The sequence below is a fragment of the Tasmannia lanceolata genome, unplaced genomic scaffold (genome assembly GCF_043159265.1).
Source record: "Tasmannia lanceolata isolate RefF3 unplaced genomic scaffold, GAP_Taslan_0.1 ptg000037l, whole genome shotgun sequence".
NCBI classification, from domain to species: domain Eukaryota; kingdom Viridiplantae; phylum Streptophyta; class Magnoliopsida; order Canellales; family Winteraceae; genus Tasmannia; species Tasmannia lanceolata.
Window position 1 is genome coordinate 56,793,568 of NW_027518714.1, and position 12,425 is coordinate 56,805,992.

The 12,425-nt window shown below is 39.9% G+C and overlaps 1 long non-coding RNA gene across 1 annotated transcript; it reads left to right on the forward strand.

The window, feature by feature from the left end:
• Window positions 1–1,839: 1,839 nt before the first annotated feature.
• On the forward strand, window positions 1,840–11,599 carry LOC143862439 (uncharacterized). The gene is made up of 2 exons (XR_013240310.1): window positions 1,840–2,959; window positions 11,172–11,599. It is a non-coding gene; the product is annotated as an uncharacterized LOC143862439 (long non-coding RNA).
• The last annotated feature ends 826 nt before the right edge of the window (window positions 11,600–12,425 follow it).

The following is a 12,425-nucleotide window of genomic DNA, read 5'->3' on the forward strand; positions in this document are numbered from 1 at the left end:
ACACTAGAGGGGTGGCTGCCCCTGATTAAGAAAAATGGGCGAATATATCGTTTCCATTTCTAGAAATTTCAGTTTAGTTTTATTTTTGTAATCTACCATATAATTTTTCTTTGCTAGTTTCTTTTCCATTTTATTAGTAGTGGAAAAAGCATTCACATCTCAAGTCAAATTATGAAGACATCTTGGAAACCTTTTATGCGCTTTGTGGCTCCTCTCATTCGGTACCTCAAAACACGATGATCCAAACCATCCATTTTATGGGCCCCAATGTAAATAGGTTGTGCCCCAAAATCATTTCCATGGGATGATCGCAACCCTCCAATCTATAGAGGTTTCCATAATATGCTGTTTCTCTTTAGATTAGAGGGCTAGGATCTTCCTATGGAGATGAGATTTTTGGCCGCAGTCTATTTATGTTGTGGCCCATCAAATGGACGGTTTGGATCAGGGCAGTAGAGTTCATTTTGAAAAATACAGGTGGGGCCTACCTTGTTCAAAAGATTTCAAAATACGGTTTGAGTCGTTGTACCGGCTGAAAGCCGGGGGAGGGGGGGGATTACTGCCCAAAAACTAACAATCAAGATTAATGGAAAAAAATCAATGAAAATTCAGGGAGGGGGCTCAATTGCCCATCTCGCCCCCTTGCCTCGGTCCTGTGCTCACACACATATACTGTGGGCCCACTAACAGCCCCCCCCCCCGAAGAAAAAAAAAAGGGGAAACTACAAAAAAAAAAAAAAACCCTAAATCAAAATCTATGACATTGTCTTTTACCATAATTAGCTTTTAAGTTTTTTCGTTACCCGTTTTACCCTTAATTGTATTACGCTTAGTTTAAGGTAATCTTAAAATACCTACAATCTCTCTCTATAAGGCATTTCCCTCCCACCATCTCCCTATATTTCTCTTCTTTTTTGGTAAGTGTCTCGATCTCCCCTTAATCAAATACATCATAAATCCATGGCCCATGCTATGCATATATGGGTGTAAAATAATGGGCCCCGCATGAAACTGAGGTGCAAAATATTGGACCCACCCATGCATAGAATGGGCCTAAGAATGCCATGTATGGTTATATAATTTTAGGGAAGTGATATATCCGCCCCTTTTGATCACCAAAAACACCCCTGTCAGTGTTTGTGGCAATCAAGGTGTTAGGGTTAAAATCGGTATACCCGGTACCAATCCTTCACATCAACTCCACGCACAAAACCAGTGCGATATAAACTCATACAAGGGAATTATCGGCACCAAGCTAACTCTTCCACCAAATCCATGTCACACGTGTCACCAAGGCTACTCTCCCTAATTGGTACCGACTCTCAAAGAAAAACCAGACACGATTACGGAAATCCCGCTGTCAAGCAATCAATCCGACTTAGGGCTGCACAAAAACCCAGCCAAACTGATAAACCGAACCGAACCGAATCGGGCCTTTCGGTTTGTGTAGACACCCCATTTTGACCGTACCTTGAGCCTCCCGTGTTTGAGCAAATATCCCATCAAATCAACTAGGTAGGGTCCCAAACTTCACCCTAAGCTAGCTTAGGGTCCCACTAAGGTTCCTGCAAAATTTCGTCGAAATCCGAGTTCGTTTGCCTAGCGAACGAGTCGAGCAAAGTCGTAGTGCAAGTTCGCAACAGGGGGGTGAATTTATCTGGTAGGGGGCGAATTTATCCTCGAACGGGGGTGCATTGACCAGAAAAGGACATGAAACGGTCGGGCGCCTATCAATTTTTGCATAAATCCGCGCGCCAATCAACTTGGAGTGCCAATATCACCACCTATTATTTCCTTATAAGAATCGAAAAATCCATTTTTACAGAGGAGGAGAGCTCATTTTTCAGAAAAAGAAAAAAAGAGCGTTTGAGAGAGAGAGAAAGGAAGGAGTTCTCGTTCCCCAAATCCGTATTCTCCGGCCAAATTCCATTTTTCCCGGTCGTTAATCCGATCATTCCTCCGGCTAGCCACCGCACTCTTTCATCTCCGAGCTGAAGCTACAGAGAGAGAAAGAGAGTCTCGGCTTCAAGAGATCATTTCTAGATCTAGAAAAAACAGAGGGCGAGAGAGAGAGAAACCCATTTTCCTACGATCTTCTTCTCCGATCTCCATTTTCCGGCGGATCTGAGCTCCGGCCTTCGATCTTCTTCTCTGATCTCTTCAAAAATCTTGAATCTGTTGCAAATCAGAGAACAAGAGAAGGTTTGAGGGAGAGCAAATACAAGAGAGGGGTTTCTGCAGCATTTTTCACCGGCAAGGCTACCAAAACTCGAAGCTCCGTTCATTCCACCATTATTTCAACTCTAGAGTGATTCTCACCTTTGGAGATCCAGAGAGATCAATTGAGAAAAGTAGTGAGGGTTTGAGAGAGGAGTTGAGCAAGGAAAAGTAGTGAGGGAGAGCAAATACAAGAGAGGGGTTTCTGCAGCATTTTTCACCGGCAAGGCTACCAAAACTCGAAGCTCCGTTCATTCCACCATTATTTCAACTCTAGAGTGATTCTCACCTTTGGAGATCCAGAGAGATCAATTGAGAAAAGTAGTGAGGGTTTGAGAGAGGAGTTGAGCAAGGAAAATTAGAGAGATCCGAGAGAGATCTTGAAAGAGAAAAAAAGAAGAAAGAGGTTTCATGTTCTTCTTCTCCGGTCAACCATTGCCGCCGGTCATTTTCCGACCAGTAGCCACTCATTTCCGTCGGCTATGATCAAGAGTCAACTTGAAAAATCTCAGATCTGGATTTCTTTGCTACAGATTCGACTATTCCAAAATCTTGGAGAATAAGAGTTTCGGATCGGATATTGAGACAAAAATTCCAGAAGCCTCGAATTTCATCTGTTGTAGCTTAGATCATATCAGAGAGGGAAAACAAGAGGAGAACAAAAGATCTGATTTCTTCTTCAATTCTGGTAAAGATTGCTAGTGCTGCAGCTTATTATGCAAAGCTAATCGTCAAAGATAAAGTAATTCCATCGCCTTTCCCATTTATATTCAATTGTGAGTCAGATTTGCACTGTTAGTGCTGTGTTCATTTTTTATTCATTCTCTGCTCTTCTTTTGGTTTGCTTGATGGATTTTGATGGTCATTAGCATATTTAGATTACCATGGTAGTATGGCTGGAAAGGAATTTTTAGTTTTCCGCTCTACTTTGGAGTGTTTTTCTTGCAACCTGTTATGGACAGAGGGGTTAAACAGGGCCAATGTATCTAATGTCATTACTAAAACTGATAAGGTTCATGCTAGCAGTTTTTTTTTTTTTAGCACTTAGTCATTCCTGTTATTCTTCATAACTTGCTTTCATATTCCATTTGACTTGGTCTACCTTTGAGTATACAGTTTTGCTATAGAAATTTTAATGGTTATTTGTTGATGTACATGGCAATGTGTTCATTGTCTTCATGAAAATCAGCTCGAATGTATTCAGGTAGTATCAGGCCACTTTGCTTTCACTATGTTTTGGAAAGAGAACTGCATAAAATCAGTAGGTCTTATAAATGCTAAAGTTTAATTGGCAAAGTTTAGCTGGATAATGAAATTGGCTTAAACTAGCAGGATTAGAAAGATGCCGATTGGATTGTGTCTTTCCAGGTTTTGCTAGGTGTTAAGGGGTTATTATAGCTCACTTTCATATTTTTTTTGTAGTCCTTAATCAAAGGAAGAAATAAGTTGAGTTGAGAATGACCATCTGTACAAAACCTGTTTGTAACAAAGCCATTATAATAATGTCGAGTGGCAATTTAGGCAGGTGTACTTAAATGTTCTAGTTTCTTGGTAGGAAAATGATACCGGCTTAATTGTGTTATGCCAGTCATAAGACCTCAACTTGCTATTTATCTTCTTTGATCTTATTTCCCATATTGTTGCCTTAATTTTTAGTCTTGAGCTGATCATTTGGATAACATAGTGATAAAAATTTGGGCGATGAAGGAGTTATCCCAAGCCCATCTTTTAGGGAGACCTACTTGGTCATTGTAGTATCCCTCTTCCTTTTGTCTTTTTAAAGATAGCCTCAAGTCATTAGATCTAGCCCAAGCCCATCTTTAGGGGACTTGCTAAGTCCAAATAACGTTTCTCCTTCTCATTTAGAAGACTCTCTAAGTCTTTTAGGCATGTATCTTGGATATTTTGATTCTCCTTTTCATTGCAAGGGCAATGAAAGAGTCATCTAGAGCCCACCCATTTTTAAAGAGATAAGCTATGTCTCAGTAAAAAAAGTCAAATTATTTGGAGACAGGCTTTGTCTCATTAGCACCTCCTTCTTAGAACTTCTAATTTCAGAGTCTGTCCTTAGCTAGAGAGTCAGTCCTTCAGTCTTTCAGGAGTCAGTCCTATCATCACAGGGGTTAGGATTCTGTCCAACCTCTCATCAAATCATGTGATCTTTATCCACTCTTGCAAGGCATAAGATGATGTCCAACCCTTGCAGAGTCGTGTTTCTGTCTTTTTCCCCCGCAAAGCATAGGATGTTGTCCAACCTTTGCGGGATATCAGGAGTCTGTCTTCCCCTTATGATGATAGGATTCTGTCCTCTTGTGTCAAAAACATCAAAAACATCTAAAAAACCAAAATTCTCAAAAATCTTGAGTCTTAGGAGCATACTAGGAAAATCTATTTCCGAACTACGTTGGCTTGATCCCTTTAAAACAGGGTACGTAGTGCAGCTTGGGATTCATATCCCAAGTCCAGCCAAACCTTTAAAAAAAATAAACATTTCAAATCTTCAAAAAAATACAAAAATTCTTCAAAACCTTTTCAAAAAAATCTTCCCCTAGAGTTAGGAGTCTATCTTAGCTGTTTTTGGTGTTTTAGAGTCAGGAGTCTGTCTTATTTGTATTGATATGGTATGTCCTGTCGTGTGAGTGTCCCTAGAGTTAGGAGGCCTCAAGTTGATCGGTTAGACACTTAGTCGAACCGATGACTAGACTAGGAAGCATATAGTCAGCCCGTGGTTTTCTTTAGGATCCACAGCCTAGTTACACATAAGATGTAGGGCCCACCTGCATTAGCTTAAGGCTAACCAACTTGCATTAGTTAGGACATATAGAGAGTCATAAAAATTACAATTCACTTGAATTTAAGCAATTTTACAAAAAAGCTTTAAAAATCAGTCGAGTCTAGTTGATCGAGTCTAGGATAGCGGTTCTAGATGGTTAGGCATTGTAGTTTAGAATAGGTCATCGAACTACGTTGACTCCGATTCTTCCCGAGGCCAGGATACGTAGAGCAGCTGGGATGGACGGCCATCTTGGTCTGAGTCAAGTCGCATTAGAGTTTTAGGATTCATCTTGTCCAGTCATGTATAGAATTGATTTGTGTTATATGTTTTGCTGTGTTTTCTTACTTTCATGTATAGATCCTATACCTTTAGCTGTAACATGCATGTGTTTGCACACCAGAACTCAGACACCAATTAGGCATGACACTCATAACCTACTTATTTTTAGGTGACACTACTTTCATCTATTTTGTGTGCTTATTATTCCTCCGAGACATGCATGATTAGATAGACGTCTTCTCGGAGATATTCGTTCCCATATGACTTTCGCCCAAAACTCTTCAAAATCAATAATAAATGTCATAAGAGACCAAGTGCTTGCACTTGGGCGGACGAGGTGCTCTTCAGACCTTCCAAATTCGTAACCAGGCACGAACCTTCTTTTTATATCTCTGGTTATCCGTTGCAACAGAGCACAGTATGGGATCCCGGGCCCACTTCCTTGGATGGCGACTCTTCTTTGTTTAAGGTACGCCTCGAATCTGAGCTAGTCCCAAAATCGAGAGGTATCTCCCTTTGTATCGCCACTCATGCTGTGAGAGGCATTCTTCTTTCGAGAGTTCCTTGGTAGAGCTCTCCATTCACGTGGATGATCTATAGAGACTTTTAGCGTGGGGCTCGTCCCCCGCGCCTCTCTCGGATCGGGGTCCACAGTTTGGTTTGGTTTGGTTCGGTTTTTCTCGGCATTGGTTCGGTCACGGTTTAGAATTTTACCGAACCGATCCCATCGGTTCAATTCACGGTTTTAGAGTTTTAATCCGAAAATTAACCGAACCGGACCGAGAAATGGAGGAAAAGATGAACTAATTTTGTGTCATTATCAAATCTAAGGTGAGTTATTTAATTTGCAAAGAGAAGAGGGTGATTTAAATAAAGGAGGTGTGTCTATATCAATTCCCTATAATTAAAAGTAAAGAATACATTCACCCCTTCCCCTTAGACCACCCCTTATAAGTCTAAAAAGAATAGTCCTAAATGCTTAGAGGGACTGTCCGAGAGAAGAAAAAGAGGGGGGAGGGGGGGGAGGGGATATATCCCCTTTATAAGACCCTGGATTAGGGTTAGAGATAGAGGGGTCTCTTCATTTTTTGTTTTGCGAGACACACACACAGTGAGAAACATCACCAACTTGTGACGCAAGTCGGTTGAACATGGTCATAGTGACTGGAGTGATATCTTCGTTGTTAGGCGTTTCCTCCGAAACTTGATTCTCAGGGATTATAGCATGTGCTTGACTCCTGGTCATTACTCCTTCGCCTTGTGGGTTGGAGACTCAAGAGTATTACTAACGAAGAAAGCGGGGAGATAGATTGTGACTGAACTTGGTCTTCCCAAGCTGTCACTGCCTTAGAGTATATTGCCTCCTAGAAGGTCAGTTTCCAATTATGAACATGACTACTTATTCGGACGTGATAAGGTCCGTATTAATGCATAGTGTTGGAAAATTAGATAATGGATCTGATCTATCGTTTATTCGAACCCAAAAAATCTGCAACTTGAAATGAAAAAATTCTTTCTGTTTGGAAACCAGAAATAAAGTAGAACTTATCCGTTTGGTTGAAAACCCTTTGGAAATCAGATTGAAAAGAATACGGCTGAGTCGTGCCACTGGTCACTCTCCTTAAGAATCGTATTCGCCCCCTACCGGTGCAACCGGGATTTGCGAACCGGCGCTCCAAGATAAAACAGCCGAAATTGGCCCCAGTCCACGTGCACTCGCTGACTGGTCCACCCAGAATCACCAACGGAACTGTGCTTAGAATGAACGGAACGAATGAGGAAGAAGAACAGAACAGAAAGCCTTGAGTTATAAATTTCAGAATGTGCAAAAACGTCTGTGTAATTTCTGTGTCCAAAACAATTTGTCTCGTCCCCTTTTATAGACCTGAAAGTGTCTCCTCTAGATTCAAGATTTCTAAAGTCAGCTAGATCACTATGAATTAGCTCTAATAATTCAATTTTTCTTTCAACACTAAACTGAGGTTTCTTAGTGGATTTTGCTTCAACACAAATTTCACATTTTTCTTTACTAGGTTCAATCTTTTCATTTATTAAACCTAAGTTGCAAAGTCTTTTAATATAAGGTCCACTTCTATGACCTAGTCTACCATGCCATATATTAAAAGATTCAACTATGTAAGCAGAAGAAGATGGTAAGCAGAAGAAGATGGTTTTTCATTCATAATTTCAAGTACATTCAGTACAAACAAACCATTGGCATTATAGCCATTTCCTACAAATACATTATTTTTACTAAGGATCGCCTTGTCTGCTTCAAAAGTGAGCTTCAGTCCATTTTTGTTGACGAGTGCGCCAAACACCAGGTTCTGCCGTATATCCGGCACATACAGCACTTCTTGCAATGCAAGTATCTTTCCTGAAGTTAACTTCAGAAGGACCTTGCCTTTGCCCATGACTTTCGAGGTCTGTGAGTTGCCCATATAGACCTGATCTCCCCCATCGACTGTAGAGAAGTTGTAGAAGGAACTTCAGTCTCCACATATGTGCTTGGTAGCACCTGTATCCAGCACCCACTCTTTTGGATTTTTCACCAAGTTCACCTCAGTCACAACTGCTGCAATCATATCTGCTTGGGTTAGATTAACCTTAGCACTGGATGAACCAGTCTTTCGGTGTCGACAATCCTTCTTGTAGTGTCCGGGTTTCCCACATTCAAAACAGACTCCTTTCTTCTTAGGTCCAGATTTCTTGAAGTTCTTATCCTTTTTCGGTTTCGGATTCTTAGATCCATCATTTTTTGTTTCAACAATGTTTGCCTTAGAGGTGTACTCTTTGGCCTTTAGTTGCTTATCCTTAAGTCTGTTTTTCTCTTCAATTTTAACCCGACCAACCACTTGGTCTAAGGTCCATTCCTTTGTCTTGTGTTTCATTCCCATTTTAAAATCTTTCCAAGACAAAGGCAATTTCTCAATGAGAGAACCAGCCACGAATGTATCAGGTAATTTCATACCTTCCTTAGCTAATTCACCAATAATAAACTGATACTCATCTATTTGGGCAGAAATAGGTTTTCCATCTTCGATAGTAAAGTCTAAAATATTTCCTATCACATATTTTCTATTTCCAGCATCCTCTAATTCATATTTAGTTACTATGGCATTCTAAAGATCAGCAACATGCTCATAGGAATAATAGATATTATAAAGTTCATTTGACAAACCATTCAACAAATGATTTTTGCAGATATAATCTGCATTATCCCAATCAGCAGTTTCTTCATTTGGTTTTGGTTGGGTAAGGACAAAAGCAACACCAATTTGTTGCAAAGCAAACAAGATCTGTTGTTTCCACCTTTTGTAATTCAAACCAGTTAGTCGTTCAATTTTGGAAAAATCAGGAACAGTATAGAGAATTATGTTCCCAACATGTGTTCGAACGACAGAATTTGGATTGGAATTCTCACCAGAGATGGGAAGAACAGAAATTGGGTTTGGATTATCAGAAGCCATAAGATCATATCTGTTTTGATACGATTCTTAAGACTTTTGGAGAATTAGATAATGGATCTGATCTATGATTTATTCGAACCCAAAAAATAAACCATAGATCAGATCCATTATCTAATTTCCCAACAGTCTTAAGAATCGTATCCGTCCCTTACCGGTATAACCGGGATTTGCGAACCGACGCTCCAAGATAAAACAGTCGAAATTGGCCCCAGTCCACGTGCACTCGCTGACTGGTCCACCCAGAATCACCAACGGAACTGTGCTCAGAATGAACGGAACGAATGAGGAAGAAGAACAGAACAGAAAGCCTTGAGTTATAAATTTCATAATGTGCAAAAACGTCTGTGTAATTTCTGTGTCCAAAACAATCTGTCTCGTCCCCTTTTATCGACCTGAAAGTGTCTGTTGGGGAGAGCCACCATTAAAACACACCCTTAAAGGCCAGCAACGTTTTTTCTCCCAACAGTCATTTTTGTGACCGTTGAGATTTTAAACGGTTCTTTGCAATTAAGGTAGTGTGTCCATATCAAAACCAAAGGATAAAAATCAAAATGGTTTTTTGCAATAAAAATAACCTTTCATTTAAACCCAAACCCGGCCCGGCCCAAATTTCTCTCAAGCTCCTATGTGGGACTATTTATTTTGCCTTGGTTTAGAGAGCACAACATTCACACACACATCAAGGTCTTGGGTTCAAGTCCCCATTCATACAATTAATTCTAGTTTTCAAAGAAAGAGGGGGAGAACTTTAATTTGAATCTTCCCTCCAAATTTTAAACACAAAGCAAAAGCATCTTTGACTTTTCTATTTAAAATATTTGAAATTGTCCAACACATAGTAAAGCCATTAAGTCAGTTTCTAGATAGTCGGGATTACCACGTGTCGTTCATCCACGGTGGGTGCCGATTTTACCCCTAACAGGAGCTACCATTTTATACCTATAGGTGGGCCTACTATCTCCACCCATAGTCCCAAGAACATGCATACGGTTGGGCCCAATATTTTGTTGAAAATAACTGAGGGTATTGTTGTTGATAGAATACAGAAACTTGTTGCTTCAAGGCGTGATATCACTTTCCTTAAGATAAGATTCGCCCCCACTATTAGTGTGCAAAGGGGATCCGCTAATTGCCTCCAAGATACAATGAAGCCTAGTAGGGAAGCCCTACTAATGTTTGATGACGCGTAGCACTAGCGGAATCAAACCCGAAATGCCCTTCTGAAATTTAAAGCCTTAGAGAAATTCCTAGATACTGTTTCTGCAGAAAAACAGTATCTAGAACAGTAAACAAAAGAAGAACAGTATGTAGAAATACTTGGGGATTTTGTAGGAGTGTAGAAGAGAGTGTAAAGTCTGTCAGAATTGCCAATTCGTTTCTCTATATTGAAATGACTGAATTCTGCACATTTTGTAGACCACCTGGTGTCTTTTCAGTGTGAAAAACACCTCTACAGGGCACCTGTCCAGAATGTTTGAAATCTGACCGTTAGATCACACCCATTGAAATTGAACAGTCCTGATCGATCCTAGAGGTGACTGTTGGTTTGAGTAAAACCTCTCTCCAACCTAGTCATCGTTAGATCAACCATCTATGGTGTGGATCTCACCCCTTGGCACTTGACCGTTGGGGGAAGGGACACAACCCATTTGATTACACTCATTGACCGTTGGAGTTATAGGCCCGTTGGGCCGACCATTATGCCCGAACCAAAGTGCGCCTAAAAAAGCGCTAATAAAGCGCCACTATCGCCCTATAGCCCATTGCCCACGCCGCGCGCGTGCGCGTGTGAGGATGGTACGTTGCACCGTCCCGCGGGTCTAACCATGGGTTCAACCCAATGTGCAATTAACAAGTATTAGAAAAGTGTAGTGCTTTACAAGCCCTTCTCTTTCCTTTCTCTCATCCGGTACGGGACTATCTTTTCAACTACACTTCTACATCCTTTTGTAAAAGCAAATCTTTCCAAGAAAACATTTTCTTTTTTCCAAACGCATATTTTCAAAAACACTAAAACATGCAAAATACATGATTTTGAAAATCCAAAATCACTAACATATTTTACACCTCACATGCATAGCATGGGCGCACAAGACGAATTTTTGGTAATTAATAAAATTTTGGAGGGTTTCCTGTATCACAGGCTTTTATTAGGGGTTTTTTTAGTAGTTTTGTCGAAAAAAAGAAAAAGCAAAAGAAAAAGCAGATGCCTCCGATGTGGGAAAGTCGAGAGGAATATAAAAACAAGGATCAATTACTGTTGCATGCTGGAGAGTTGAAAAAATGACGAGAAAATGTTGAGTTTTGAAAAAATACTAACAAATGCTACTTTATTAAAAGAAATGTTGCTAGGGACGAAAATACCCCTCAACTTACTTTAATCTTTCTCTTCTCTTCTTGGTTTTACCATTTTACTCTTTTACTTGCAGGTTTTATACTCTTTCATTTCTAGGTTTTACTCCGACGCATTTTGTGTGAAACGACGAGATTTTCCGGCGATAGAAGTCTTCTTCTCCGGCGAAAAATCTCATTTCTCTGGCAGCAAATGCTCCTTTGTCCTGAGGGATTCTGAGGATAAAAAACTATGCCTTTCTTGAAAGCCAAGAGCACCGATCTATCAGTGTTATATCATCATGTGAGCAGAGGAATAAAATAGAATGGGAAGATGAGAAGGAGAAATTGGATTATGGCCATGTTGAGAAACCCCATTTGATAATTTTTTGTTGTATTACTGTGGCTAATGGAAAACTCCACTACCTCTCTTAACTTCTACACTTTTAAAAGAGATGCTATGGCAAAGTCATATGTTCATCATTTTCGTGCTATCTAATGGACATCAAATGATTAGTTATTTTCAGAGATCTTCCCCTCTTCTTCTCAACGCAAAAACAGGTACTCGAAGCCAAAACAGGATATTCGAAGCCAAAATTTACTTGGTCGAAGCCAAAAATTACTTGGTCGAAGTGAAAAATGTGTTTCCTGTAACATTCGCCGTTGTGTTTTTCGCTTCGACTAAAGTTTTTTAGGCTTCGAATAACTGGTTTTTTTGTTTCGACTAACATGTTTTTGGCTGCGACTAAAATTTTTAAATTCCAGTAACATTTGGAACTTTTTTCGTCTTTAACTAATATATTTTAGCTTCGAGAAATATTTGTTGGCTTCGACTATCATTTTTTTTTTTTGCTTCGACTATTATTTTTTGGATTCGACTATCATTTTTGGCTTGGAGTAACTTTTTTTTGGCTTCAACTAGCATTTTTTGGGCTTCGACTATCATTTTTGCCAAACTTACATTTTGCTTCGAGTACCATTTTGGCTTCCACTACCCTTTTGCCTAGTGAAAGCTCTTTGGGCAACTGATTTTGGCTACAACCACTAGAAAAAGGGGAAATACTTACAAAGATAATGAGATTTTGGATATTTGGAGAAAGAAAAAAAAAATGAGAAAGGGGCATCTCTAGAGAACTCCTTCTAACATCTCAAGACAAATGAGCATATGCCGGAGAAATGAAGATGTTTCGCCGGAGAAGAAGGCTTTTATCGCCGGAGAAGAAGGCTTCTATCGCCGGAAAGATAAAGTGTAAAAACAAAGAAGGGAAAGATGAAGTAAGGTTAGAGGTATTTTCGTCCTAAAAAGTTTTTTTTTAATAAAGTAGCATTTGTTAGTGTTTTTTCAAAACTCA